Here is a 15314-nt window from a genome sequence, read left to right as displayed (position 1 = left end):
AACTTGTGGCAATTGGATATGGTGGGAATGGAAAAATAATTCAGACCGAATTGTAAAGATCATTACACCTTTTTATAAGATGATGGAAAAATAATTATATGGAATCAAAAGTAAACAAAAAGGATAGTGACACTTAGGAATATGCGGGACACAATAATGAGATTTTTCAGTGGTAAAAGGAATTTATTATCTATGTGAAAAGAGGGGGTTTCCGTTAAGGTGGGATATGGAGGGACCTTTTAAAAAGGAGTAAGGATATGAAGATGGTAAGAAATTAGCCAGCTGGGGCGGGAGGGCAAGGCAGTTCAGAAGCTGAGCAGGCAGTGGTAGAGATTCCACGCTGTGGGAGGGAAGGTCATTTATTTCATGTGGCGAGGGAAGGGTAGTGACGGACAGCATATACCTTGAGTAGGAAATGTTATGATACTACGTAGTTCCTTTAACAATGTAAAGAACATAAGAACCATTGATTTCATGCTGGGCGAGGTAGTAGAGTTCATATGTGACGTAAACTTGATATAGAAAAGTTCACTTAAAAAAAGGCTAGCATTGATTTGGGTATTTCTTTATCCCCTTGGCCAAATGCCATATTAACCTTATTCTTTTCAAAACTCAGAAGTTTTCCAAAGCTTCCCTCTTATTTATTGTTGCTCCATATAAAATTTCTACTTTACTATTTTTTCTTTGTCATTTGTCACCTCCAATTCTTTTTAAGTATTCAAGATACAATAAAGGCCTGAGCAATTTTAAATGAAATTGCAATTAATATTGTTTAATGTTACTTTTATTAAGTTTTAAATTTTAATTCCAGTAGAGTTAACATACAGTGTGATATGAGTTGCAGGTGTACAGTATAGTGATTCAACAATTCTATCTATACATTAGTGATCATCATGATAAAAGTCCTCTTAATCCCTATCACCTACCTTCTCCCATCCCCAACCCACCTCCCCTCTGTTAACTGTCAGTTTGTTCTCCATACTTGAGTCTGTTTCTTGCATTTCATATTTATTCACAACTTTAAGTTAAACCTTGAAATCGTCAAGCAAATATGTATTGTCAAATCTGGTCACTAAGTTCTTTTAAAGATATATCATATGCTCAAAATTGTGAGAAGAAAGTATATCACAATATGTCTTAAGTGGCTATGTCATGAACTGGAGTGGTATTAAAAGATGATTATGTAATAAATGATCATTGTTTCAAGGAAGAAGTGCTAAAATGTAAATAAGAAAAGTGTCTCTCCCTGTGGATCATGTTTGGCTACTAGAGTCCATTTTAGACATTTTACTAGCCCATAAAACAGTGGATGGATTTTGCATTTCAAAATTTTGCTTAGTGAGATTTACTGTTTCTTTTGTAAGAGGTAATTCGGCATTGGAGATATTCTTATTTCTATAAAACTGAACGTTCTTGTTGATGGAGAAAGAGCATTTCATCAGTTAAGAGCTTTACATATTGTAGTGAGTGAACACACACTATAATTCAGATCAGACCTTTTAAAAATGTCCTTTATTTCCAAGCTGAAACATAAATGACTTTGCTTAAAACTTTAGCATCTAATTTATCTTCAAAAGGGAGCTTTGGGAAGCAGGTCATGTTTAATATATGTATTTAAATTAATGCACCACAACCACGTGTATTAATGATCGCATTTCATCTCAATTACATTCCTTCATGGCCTTATTAAAATGTTTCTCAGGGACATCTGGGTGGCTCAGTTGGTTAAGCGTCCAACTTCGGCTCAGATCATGATCTCACGGTTCAGTGGGTTTGAGCCCCGAGTTGGGCTCTGTGCTGACAGCTCAGAGCCTGGAGCCTGCTTCAGATTCTGTGTCTCCCTCTCTCTCTCTGGTCCTCCCCTGCTAATGTTCTCTCTCTCTCTCTCTCTCTCTCTCTCAGAAAATAAAAAACATTTTAAAAAAAGTTTCTCATAAGGAAAATTGAGTGTGTGCTATTAAGAATATCTATGTTCAAGTTACATTTTTTATTTTCTCTTACTGTAGGTATACACTGTCCTTTATAACTGCTGCTGAACCTAGCTACCTACTTAAAGTTAAGGAAACAGGTCAGATTATAGGTTACTGCTACGAAGCCTTTTACACATGACTCTTAGACTCACTGTAGTTGATTTATTGCCTCTGTAATGCAAAATTTGATATACTAAGGATTCAGTCGCCTGAGACAAGGTATTCATCTGTCCCTTTATGTGCAATCTATAGCTTACTAAATCGAGGAAGCATAATTTAGTCTGGATTACCCTGAGTAAATATACTCCACATTTATGATAGTAGAGGTTAAAGCACAGATGTTCTTTGCAGACTACTGTTTTGTAATTCAGAATCCCTCCAAGTAACTCTAATTTTATGAAGCAAGTTTAGACTTGGCAGTGAAAGAGAACACAGATTTCGAACGCCATTTGTACTGTGCAGCTAAATTATTGCACATGCCTTTTGGCCAGGTGGAATTATCTGCATCCTTTTTTTCTTTTGGAGTAAGGTACTCTTTCCTCTTGTTACAATTGTGAAAGAATGTTCTAGTCAACCTTTAGGCTGTGCATCAAAAACTTTCAGGAAGGTACAATGATGGCTGATGGAAGAAAAACATAATTGTGCCGAATATGTTTGCCAACATTTCAGAAAATATCTACGGAAATTTCTAATTAAATTTGCATACTTTTAAACCATATCTTTCCAGCATTGTTCCAAAAAAATGTTTTCTCTATTAAGCAAATAATACTCTTTCAGGACAATAAGAGAGACTCTGGAAGCGCTGTGTTCAGGCACGACCCATTCCTTTGATGAGATTCTAACCTATCTGGATAAATAGAATAAATTACATGGAAAACAGTGTCAAGAAAGAAGTACCTACGTGAATTAGACCTGTGCCGTAACTTAATCAGAGGAAATCCAAGGATAAGAAAAGATGGAAATATCGAGAGGAAGATGCATGTGGATTGAGAAATTATAGCATAGAAATAAAACCCATGGACTTTGATCATATAACCTAGTTTAAGATCCAGGTTACAATTCTTTCAAGATATGTGACCTCAGGCAAGTGAATTAAAATGGCTATATATCAGGAGATTTTTATCACAAAAAAAAAAAGAAAAGTAAAATTACTAATAGGGTTTTGATAAAATCAAATGAGATAATAGTATTTAGCAATTATAAAACATGACTTGTCTCACTTTCAAAATGGTTTACATTTATTAACTCACCGAATCCTCACAACAGCTCTTTATCAATATTATCATTCCTCCTTTTTATAACCAAGAAAATGGAGATACACAAAAGACAAGTAGCTTAAGTTCACATCTGTTAATGGAGGAGCCGAGATTCTGGCCCTTGAGCTCATGTACTTGAACACTATATTATGTTGTTCAATAAATTTTCTGATTATCATTGTCATAGATAGAGTGAGGTCTGTCCTAGACCTTGAAGCTTTATTAGTATATAAAGACTCAGAAGAGAGATATCACATCCAGCAATGCTTTAACATATGTATCTGCATCTTAGTATGCAAGATCTGATGTGTGCGTTAGATGTATAAAATTGTAACCATATCTAATTTTATTTCAAAAGTTGGTCATTTTTCTTACAAGTTTTTGTACGCATAAATACTACTTGTGACACAAGGCACAATGGGCTCATAACAATGTGATGATGGGAGGTAGGTGAGGGATGGGCTAAATGGCTGATAGGTATTAGGGACAGTACTTGTGATGAGCACTGGGTGTTCTAAGTAAGTGATGAATCACTGAATTCTACTTCTGAAACCAATATTGCACAACACTGGTGCAAGAAAGCAACCGCATTGGTAATCTATTGAAAATCTATGACAATTTAATTGCTTTGCTTTTTCAATTTGAGTTCATAAGTGTATGGAAAAAATCTAATGAAAAAATTATTAGTGATGCTTAAATGTTAGCAGCTGTTACCCTCAATAAAGTAGTATTTTATTAAAACATTGTAAGAATATAAAATGAATAGCAATGGAGTAATTGATAAATTTAAAAGACCATGCCGATACATGAACTGGGCTTTCTCTTAGAGACATGGTAGTCATTGATATTGGCTTCTCGGCAAAATTTGTGAGGAAACCGACTAAGGGTTTTGATATTCTCTGTATTTGTTATTCATATTATTACATTTGCTCTCCACTTCATAAGTAAGGTTTTTCAAAGGGAAATATTCTATTGCCTTTGGATTTTAAGTAGTTTGCTGCCTAACTGTTATTTTTATTTCAATGGAAGGGAAACAATAATTACATCAATCATGTAAATCTGTTTACTTGAGCAACACATACAAGGTTGTCTCAGCACCTTATTTTCCCTGGGAATTGAGTAATAATATATGGAGAGAGCATATATTTATATTTAATTTTCCACATGACAGTTTACTTAAAGTTCTGTCACCACTGCTGAATAGTCAATTTGTTTCCACCATAAATCTTAAAAACGAAACTACTCATACATCCAGATATTATGCTTAAAAAATTATGGAGTCGGTTAAGTGTCTGATTTAGGCTCAGGTCATGATCTCACAGTTTATGGGTTTGAGCCCTACATCCGTCTCTGTGCTGACAGCTCAGAGCCTGGAGCCTGCTTCGGATTCTGTGTCTCATTCTCTCTCTCCTCCTCTCTCCTTGTGCTCTGTCTCTCTCTGTCTCTCAAAAATAAACAAACGTTAAAAAAAAAAGTTAGATCCCAATTTCAACACTAGTAAATAGCATTTTTTGAAGAATGTAAAGAATCTGTAATTTTGAAATGCTAACTGGATATCCCTAAAGAAGACTTAGAGCAATCAGAAACACCATTATAACGGAACTGTTGTCTCATTATAGTTACAATGAACACCACACACAAGCATCTTTAAACATATATCATTAATAGAGAAAATCCACTTCCCAAATACTATTTTTTAAGTGACTCTTATATCATAGAGATGCAGAGAATCTTTTGGACTCTATAATGTAATAGTTTAGTGATATCTTATACCTGTACGTTTCCACATTCACTAAGCTCCAAATTGCGTAGTCCAGAATATTACCCCTGAATGAGGCAATAATGTGATCTTTAAACACAGAGACATCACAAAGTGTAATGTATTATCCTCCACACACATTGAGGGCCACCCCAAGTGAGGTGTCATATGAAGGCGAAGCAGTACAGAAAACAGACATCCCATTCATACAACCACTGAAATGTGCCAACTCTTCCCCAGTTTGACATACACATGAGAGAAAAGGGCATGTCTGTGGTCAAAAGAAATAGATAATAATGCACAAGTCTCCCATTAATTTTGGAAAAAAAAACATTTTTTCACCTTCCATCCTCTCCAGTGTTATTTATGAAGTGGGCTGTGAGTGATAATAGCAAGAATGAGGAACTCTACTTGGCATCATTATGAGCAGCAGCCTCAAAAATGACAGCTGCCATAAAATGGCAAAATAATCAACAAAAGGCATGTTCAGTACAAGCCCTGCATTATAGGTTCTACTGTAGCTGAAAATTAAATCCATTCTTGATGTGTAGATGGGAAGAATATTCTTCATCTCTGTCTCGGATCTCAAGATTTACTAAGTAGAAGTCAAAATAGCAACCTCAGTGATTGTTTCTTGAATATATACATTGAGCAAAAAATCCACATATTTTGAAATTTTAATTTTTGAGCGTTGTTTGTGTAGATGAAAATTTCAAGACAAAATCAGTATTAATCACAGTTAGTAAGTTTCTTCCGGACCACGTCTGAGTGAAGGTGAAAAATGATTGTTTAAACTTTCTACCTTGAAAATAGGTTGCAATACATGTATGCAATTGGCTGCAAGTTGTCAGCTATTAGCAATATTTATTTATATACCTTGTGAGGTTTTATGTACTTTGTACTGACCACAGTCTTCTTGCGTGCTTATTTTGTACCTGATAAGAATCATTTTCCTAAATTTTTAAATGTTTATTTTTGAGAAAGAGAGAGGCAGGGAGGAAGAGAGAATGAGCGAGGAAGAGGCAGGGAGAGAAGGGGACAGAGGATCCAAAGGGGGTTCTCTGTTTACAACACAGAGCCCAATGTGGGCTCTGAAGTCATGACCTGAGCCCTGAGGTTGGACACTCTTGGACACTCAACCGACTGAAGTACCCAGGGGTCCCTCAGATAAGAATATTTAATAGTGCTTCCGTAATTTTTCCTTACATCTGAAGTGCTTACACTGACATAACACGTAGTAAAATCTATGGCATTTTAAAGATATTTTTTCACCTTAAGGGTGCATATTCTATGAGAAATTATCCATCAATATGTAACCAGAGTTTTGTTTTTTTTTCCATTCTTACATAAACACATATACAAATTTAACAATCTCTGGGGCGCCTGGGGGGCTCAGTCAGTTAAGTGTCCAACTTCGGCTCAGGTCACAATCTCATGGTTCCTGGGTCTGAGCCCCATGTCGGGCTCTGTGTTGACAACTCAGAGCCTGGAGCCTGCTTCAGATTCTGTGTCTCCCTCTCTCTCTGACCCTTCCTGCTCGCTCTCACTCTCTCTCTCTCTCTCTCTCTCAGAAATATATAAAACATTAAAAAATTTATAAAAAAAACAATCTCAAATGGATAAATAAATCCTCAATTATTTTGAAGAAAAATGTTTATCTCAGGACATCAGTTGGAATGTGGTCAGGAAGAAAAGTCCCTGCAAAGTTACAGAATAAGGGAGATTTATACCAGGGCTAGAGAGAGCATGCAAATTTGAGAAGCACCGTGTCCAGGAAGGCCTGCAAAGTGAGAGCCCATGATAGAAGCCATCACTGCGTTTGACAGTGGCCTGGAAGCACCCGGAAGGTGTGTGGAGCATTGGGTGGGACTCAGCTCAACATGCATGACACTTGGACTCGCTGGTAGAGAGATACATAGTTAATTACCAGAGTCTGGTGTTTCTACAAAAGAAGAGGAAGCACATGAAGGCTAGGATATGCAGGTTGGTGCAGAATAGGTTTTCATCCACCAAGAATTTGAAGTTAGTGGAAACATCCTGTTCTCAGGCTGGCGGTCTGATCTACTTCCTCATGTAGACTTGCTGTCTCGGACACCTCTCACAGCCCTGAGACCAACGTGTGGACTCAGCTGAATCACCCTTCCAAGAATTCAATTTCTTGAAGAACTGTCACTGTTTCTGAAGCTTACGTTTCTGGACATTGTAATAGACAATAATGTGCAGTTTACTGAAGATGCTATTCGTGACTTCTCCACGTCATTACTCAAGATACACTTATTTCGGTAAGTATATTTCAGCATTTATGGAATATACTCAAGTTTTTTTTTTACTATCAAAGTTAAAACAATAAGAGATCAAAATCAGTACAAGGGGCTATTTCTTCTAGTGATCAGTACTAGCAATTCTTAATTCAATTGGACTATAACCCAAAGTATAAAATAAATATTCGTGAGTACTTATTGATATCTAAATGATTGGATACATTAATAAATGGTAGAGAATTCCTGTACCAGACAATTTAAAAAAAAAGGTATAGGTTCTCCACCCTACAGAAAGGATAGCTTAAGTTTCTACTTGGTAAGTGCATGCTGTGCACAATGATTTCCTTCCAAAGAATCTACTAAAATATAGAAAGGGTAGAAAGTATGTGTGGGGGGGGGGTTGGACGGGGACTATACAGTAGATAAACCTAAAACATCTCAGCCAGGTGATCAAGTCAATATTAACGATGATAAGGTATGTGATAGTATATAGCCTTGATATGATATAACGAAAATACCATTTTACCTCTGTGCCTTTCTTTCCAAAAACCCATAATAGTAATCCACTTATGAGATAAACATCAGACTAATTCCAATAGTGGCTCATCTCCAATATATCTGACCAATACTGCTATATACCTGACCTCAGAACCATCAAGGTCATCAAAAAGAAAGAAAGAAACAAAGTCTAAAGAAAATAGTCACACTTAAGTAAAAACCAAGGAGGTAGTTGACCAACTGTACTGTTGCATCTGGATGGGACTGTGGAACAGAAATACGACATTACAGAAACCTAAGAAAATCTGAATAAACTAAGGACTTTGGTTATTTTGTATTGATATTGCTTCATTCATTGTAATAAGTGTATCATACTGATAAATGATGTCAATAAGGGGTACTGGGTGCAGAGGTACATGGAAACTCTCTACTATCTTCTCAGTTTTTCTGTAAATCTACAACTCTGCAACCTAAAGTTTATTATAAAAAACACAAATATGGGGGCGCCTCGGTGGCTTAGTCGGTTGAGCGTCCGACTTTCACTTAGGTCATGATCTCACAGTTCATGGGTTCATGCCCCGCGTCGGGCTCTGTGCTGACTGCGAGCTCAGAGCCTGGAGCCTGTTTCAGAGTCTGTATCTCCCTCTCTCTCTCTGACCCTCCCCTGCTCACGCTGTCTCTCTCTCTCTCCTAGAAATAAATAAAAAAATATTAAAAAAAAAAACAAATATGAGTAACAGATGATCTTTGTGCTTGAGGAACTGAGTCAGAAGACGAGGTAAGCACCCTCATAAGTTACCATTTGAGTGTGATAGGTTCGGTGGTAAAAGGCAGCATGGGGCATTGAGAGTTCAGCGGAGGCGCACCTAAGGGTGGCTGGTGGACCTAAGGAATCTTGGAGGAGGGAGTGATTCTGAACCGAGTAGTACAGAAAGCAAGAAGTGAAGAGGAAGTAAAAAAATGCAAGAAGCAATGGAGTCTAACTTTGAGCAGTTTATTGTCTTTATCACCAGCGTCAAGAGGAATCACATCCCCAGTTTGACTGCAAGTTCCCTTCCCTCCTGCAAGTCCTCCTCCTGGACTCTGCACTCGTATTAACTCTCGCCTCCTATCAAACGTGGATACATTGATCTCCTGAGTCTTGTGCTGTCTTGTCTCCTCCACACACATCACCACTTTGGAAGGCAGCTCTGCTCAGCACTATACCACCAACGCCCCTCACATCACCTCTCTGGGACGGTGAGCACTTTTTGCCTCGTGAAAAGGCTGTGTGGCCTTTGAAACTGCCCTGTGTCTCTACCGCTTGAAAATTCCCAAACTTTACCAACAGTTTATGACTTTCCTCCCTTCTTCAAACTCAAAGCCATACTCAGGATCTAATCTGAATGATTCCACTGTTATCTTCCATTAAATTATTGCACAGTAACTTTGGAATTGTTTATATTTATGTTATATTTTTAACATATTTATAACATATTTGCATTATATACATTATGAAAAATATATTTTTCATCAGATTCCTCAATTCTCCATATAATGGGCTTGTCTTGGAATCAGTGTTTTAGAATGATAAGACTCCTTGAATATCATCTTCCTATTATTTGATAGAGAGAAAAAAAGGGAACTCATATTTACTGATTGTTAGTGTATCAGGAATTAAGGCATGTAAAATGTGTCAACCTTTCAAATGCCCCCAAAATACCTATGAGATAAATATCATTATCTCCATTTTCTGTGAAGTTAAAATACTGGACCCCAGTGTGGCTATAAAGCCCACCCAGACATGTGGTCTGATCAGAATCCTGAGTGTGCAGTTAAACCAGTAACAATGCCCAGACCATTTCTTCTCTCGCCTGCTACCTCCTGTGTGCAACCAAAGGCATTGAGATCCGGAGAGGCAAACTCATTTCTCAACATTACTCATTCCCAGGTCTAGACTGCTTTGCTAGGCATAGGACCTGATGCAATTGTCCAATACTCCAGTTCATGAGCTTCCTCAACTGTGAAATGGGGCTGAAAATACAACCTACCTCCTAAGGTTGTTGTAAGGGACGAACGACACAATGTTAAGGGAAGAGCTAAAAGTATTGCTCTGTGGCGATCATGGCCCCTATGGCTAAACCTAGGTGTCTCAGGACTTTTTATTTCATCTTTTCTGTCCCCTATGGCATAGAAAACATCCAGTACTCACTTATTTGTTTTAGTTTCTGGTTACACTTTCATGACAATTCTTTCTGCACCCAGAATATAAAAAATGAAATGGTATTTGACTTCAGTTCAAGAGCTTGACAGTTGAGTCATGCTTTGAGAAAAAGAAGGTTGTCATTTAGCCTGTCAAGAAAATAGGAAGATTGTCACACAGCTTTGGGCAGGTAGTGATGAGCAAACCTGGTGCCTGTAACCTTTCTCTCCCCCTATATCCAAACATCTTCATGCACTGAGGAAGGGGACACTGACCTTGAGAGCACACGGAAAGGAGATAGTATTTCAAATGAAGCAATAAAGTTTGTAATATATGTTAGTAATTAGAGAAACTGTTCATTGTCTTCTCAGGTTTAATGGCTTTTCAAAGATTGTGAATAAGTTAAGGGAGTTTTTAATATTCCTCTGAAATATGAATCCATGTACAACCTTGTATTACATAATTAAAAAATGTCTTTGATCTGAAGGTCTTAGATTTATCCTAGCAAATTAAGTGTTGAACATCGGACCTCTAGGTTGTATTCATAATGCAAACAAGTAAAGGCAAGCGATGCCGACTTTAGGGGCAGTAGGCAGCATGGCGAACTGTCAAACATGCTTACTGTCATCTGAGAAGGGAAGCTGACTGGTACCATGAGAGTCGCCTGAACTCTGTTCGTATGAGAACAGGAGCACCAGCTTAGGTGTCAGGGTCAAAGTACACAACCAAAGACCCAGTAGAACCAAAGACCCAGTAGCAGCAAAGACATCAGCAAAGGCATCGTTTTATTTTGTCATTACATTGTAGATACTTGAGTTCACAGCGCTCAGGTTTCCCCAGAAAAAGATGTAACACTCTTCAAAATAGAGTAATCCTATGTCATAAAGAATAGAAACTAAAGACATGTACCTGTGAGATGACCGCCAATGTCCTTCACTGCAGGCGGAACACTGACCCCTCAGGTCCCAGGCATGCCCACGGTCACCAGACTTCCAGCGTGCGGGTGACAGGACACTTGTGAGACTTCAGTCCAGTCTCTGCCACTGAAGACAGACAGCAGCTATTCAGACTTTCCACTCTATTCTTCTTTATAAGGAGATTGAAAGTCTATGGCAAAGATAATTATAAAATGCTTGATCTCAGTGACTCCTCTTTAACTCCGCAGATTATACAGAGGCTCTAAATTACACTTCTGTCTAGGCAGATAGGACCTCGCTTTAAAGTGTGTGAGGTCTGAGACAGGCTTGGCATCATTATCTTCTATCACTTTGCTGTGGATACTAAAGGGATATTCCATGTGAAAAAAACTTTGAAAACGAGGAATGTCATCAATATATTTGTTGTGCTTTTATTCTTTAAGTGGGCCGTGCCTATGGCATGGTTTTATTAAAGGACAAAGGATGTTATCAGTAATATAAATGAATCAGGGAGGGAAGGAAAGATTTGTTGGAAAGGCTAGGTTTTTATATGGATTAATAAAAAAGATGCTGTTAATACGGAAAGGAAATATCATTATCACAGTACAAGTTTGCATACAGTTCATTTACTACAGTACGATGTCCCTTGTAGTTTATACTGATGTGTAGCGCCAATGACATGTTCCAGGGTGAAGATGCCATGGTATCAAATGAATGAGTCTGAAAAACAGGCTTGTACGGTTGGGGAAAGAAAAAGCCATGGAGATGCCAGGGATCGAACCTGGGGCCTCATACATGCAAAGCATGTGCTCTACCACTGAGCTACATCCCCAGCTCTTAGAGCAAGCTGGCATGGAGATGAGTAGATACACTTCTTGCTTTTAGAAAGCTGGGCAGTTGATCTCTGTCTAGGGGATGAAATTGCACTGGATGCCTATAGTCTGAAACTCCAGTCACAGAATGTTCCGAAGCATTCTTCATGGAACGGTTTTGCACCATTAATGTAGAATAGTCCTGCTGCTTTGTAGCTCAGCATCGTGCTAGCTTCCCAAGCCTCATCTATGGACATGAGGAAGCACCACCTTCCTTCAAAATTCATCTTATTTCTGTAGTCTCCTACTCCTCGATCCAAGAAACCATTTTAATTCCATTTCACAAAGCCCCTGTCCTTCTATAGGGGAAGGGAAAATAACTGTCTCCTCTACTCTTCTATATGTTCTATGGCTGAGGACTTGAAAATTAGATCAACAAAAGGTGGACTAACAAGAGAAAAACAGAGTTGATTAATTCCCTCCCACCCCCCTCCCTGCACCCTCCCTGCACCCTCTCGTGCAGGAGGAAGAAACCCAGTCATGAGTAAGTAACCCAAAGGGGTGGTTAGAACTCAAGAACAATCAATCAGTAGAGAAGCGACAGGACAAAGGAAGAGGAGATTAATTTTACAGGTACAAACTGGGGAAAGTAAATGCAGGGAAAACCGATGGAAGATAAAGGCTTTCCAGAAAGGTCTGAGGGCAGGACACTTGGTTGGCTCGGTCAGTTAAGCATCTGACTTTGGCTCAGATCATGATCTCAAGGTTCATGGGTTTCAGCCTCACATCAGGCTCCACGTTGGGCGGAGCCTGCTTGGAATTCTCTCTCTCCACTCCCCCCCCCACCAACTTGCTCTCTCTCTCTCTTTCAAAATAAATACATAAAGTTTAAAAAGTGGGGGTGGGTAGCGTGTAGAACCTTCTCAGTGCAGTGACAGGGTTAGAATTCCCTTCCTGATACTGTATGGGCTGGGGGCATCACAACGGTAATTTCGGGTCGGCTTCCAGGCAAACAGGGGAGGGCAGAGAGTTCATCCTTCCTCTGCTTTTCCTCTGTTGCCTTTATCTCAAAATAATCTTTGTGCCAGAGTGCCGTATTGTAGGGTGCTATATTCTGAACCACTTTCGTGTCCTTCCTGGGGCCAAAGGTCAGAATAGGGGGTCTTATTACAGAGAAGAAAAAAATGAAGAAAGAGTTTACTTGTTGCCATAATAATACTTCCCTCAGGACAGGGAAATAGGATTCTGGACCTAACAGACCAGCGCAGTGGCCAGAAGAAACAGCCTTGTTCTGGAAGCAGTGTGTTCTGGGAGACAGATGTCCAAACCATGGAGAACTACGAGCATTTGATTTCCACTGACTATGATGATAAAGATGAAATAGCTGTTTGATAAATAACATTTCCACAATGAAAACACAGAAAGAAATACCAGAAGTAAATGAAAGATCTATTTGTTGGATTCATCTACTTGATTACCACAACCCATAATGCTGAATGCAGCATATCCCCTGATAGGATTATTAGCAAAGGGCTCTCTAAATATTTGATGAGCTCATTGGAGCCTTACAGAAAATCTAATTTCCCGGTTATCACTAACAGCAGATTCTGGCTCTGACACTGCTTCTCTTTGCTAAGATGCAAACTTTAAAGCACTGCTCTATCTTAGCAAATTTCGACATTCTTGGCCAAGAGAAGATCAGGTGCTAGGAAATAAACGTATTTATGAGGCCACCCCATGATATAGGACACACTTATCTTTATCAGTAAATTAATAGGATGCAAAGTCCAAAACAATACGGAATTACCAAGAGAAAAAAAACCTACCTCTTTTCTCTTTAGCTCTGTTTCCACTATAATGATAGCTTTAGAAAACCTTTATCCTAATATTGTTTTCTATAATTCTAGGCATTTAATTTCCAATGTATATGCTGATATTTCTCTTGAAAACTGCAAGGTACAGAATAATTTAAGTACTGATTAAAGTCCAAAGTACACGTAATCTCTTGAGTAAGCAGTGGATTACGCTACCATTATAATCTTGAAATCTCTTACCTTAACGATATTGGCTCTTCTATCATCAGCGAAAACCAGCTAGTAAAAATAGATGAGACTGAGGTGTAAACTGCTGCATGTGTACCAGAACTCAGTCCTACCATGTATTTTACTGTAAGATACTCTACACTAGGAACTCAGAGAATAGAGCAGTGCCTCGAACTTGTATCACATGACTGTGTCCAGGAGAAGGCAGACAGATACACAAAAAACCTAAAAGGAAATTACTATTAATGCTTCAGAATATTCATATTCATTTGTCCTGAAAAGGCTTCTTTTTTAAAAAAAAGTTTATTTATTAACCTATATTCATGATCATGAGATCACGACCTGAGCCAAAATCAAGGGTTGGATGCTTAACTGACTGAGCCACCCATATGCCCTTATATCAGCTGGTATTCAACAGAACCATATATATATATATAAAATATATAAAGTATATATTTATAACTGTATATATGTAAACTAATGTTAAGTTTATTTATTATTTTGAGAAAGAGAGAGAGTGTGTGAATGAAGAAAGGGTAGAGAGCAGGGGAGAGAGAACCCCATGCAGGCCCTGAGCTATCAGCATGGAGTCTGATGTGGGGCTCAGTATCACAAATCAGGAGATCATGAACTGAGCTGCAATCAAGAGTCAGTCGCTCAACCACTGAGCCACCGCCATGCCCCCTGGAAACACCTTTGAGCTTGAAACAAAATGAGCAAAATCAACAGTGTTATGGAGGCTTGATATCTTCTTTCAGTCCATAAACATAATACGCTTCCTGTAAAGTTATATCTCAATGAGATTTATGCTAGTTTGGTTACGTATCTTCTTAACTGTCCAGATTCCCAGTACATGAAAAATCACCCTTGAAAACATGGGTTTCACTAGATTTTTTCTGCTGAAAGATTATGGGACCATATCCCAAGTTAGACATCACACTAAGCTGAGCGATGTCCTTGCTACAACACACAAAAGACCATCAGTGCAATATTTCTTGTTTCAAGCACCGAATCAAGAGAACATACGTGTGCACATTCTCTTTCTCCCTTACCCTCTGCCTTGTGCTGGCTTCTCTCCCTCTCCCACTCATCTTCACACAAGTACTCAGACAACATTTGTGATATGAAAATTAGCTTTCAAGTCTTCCTCTCTTTCTTATCAGTGGATTTGCAGTTTGAAAATTGCTGAGGAAGGTAACAGTTGAACTCTTGTTTCTGTTAAATGGTTAATAAGATTTTATAGTCAGTATGCAAGGATAAACTTTGATTGTGAGAGTGCATAGAATTGCTGCAAACACAGTTTGCAAAATATACTCAAACTTCCCCTGTGATGAGGACAGAGAAGCTTGAAAAACAGAACACATGAAGGCGCTACGTAAGCAAGAACTTTTTTTTTTTTTTTTTTTAATGTTTTATTTATTTTTAGGAGAGAGAGAGAGAGACAGCGTGAGCAGGGGAGAGTCAGAGAGAGAGGGAGTCACAGACTGAAACAGGCTCCAGGATCTGAGCTGGCAGTCAGCACAGAGCCCGACGCGGGGCTCGAACCCACGAACCGCGAGATCATGACCTAAGCGAAAGTCGGACGCTTAACCGACTAAGCCACCCAGGCGCCCCACA

General features: G+C 38.6%; 1 non-coding gene across 1 annotated transcript; it reads right to left on the bottom strand.

Moving 5' to 3' along the window:
• Window positions 1-11603: 11603 nt before the first annotated feature.
• TRNAA-UGC lies at window positions 11604-11675 on the bottom strand. The gene has a single exon. It is a non-coding gene; the product is annotated as a tRNA-Ala (tRNA).
• Between the last annotated feature and the right edge of the window lie 3639 nt (window positions 11676-15314).

The sequence above is a fragment of the Hyaena hyaena genome, unplaced genomic scaffold, assembly GCF_003009895.1.
Source record: "Hyaena hyaena isolate Hyena2069 unplaced genomic scaffold, ASM300989v1 scaffold_110, whole genome shotgun sequence".
Classification (NCBI taxonomy): domain Eukaryota; kingdom Metazoa; phylum Chordata; class Mammalia; order Carnivora; family Hyaenidae; genus Hyaena; species Hyaena hyaena.
Note: the sequence above shows the minus strand (reverse complement) of the source record. Positions and strands in the feature narration are given on the sequence as shown.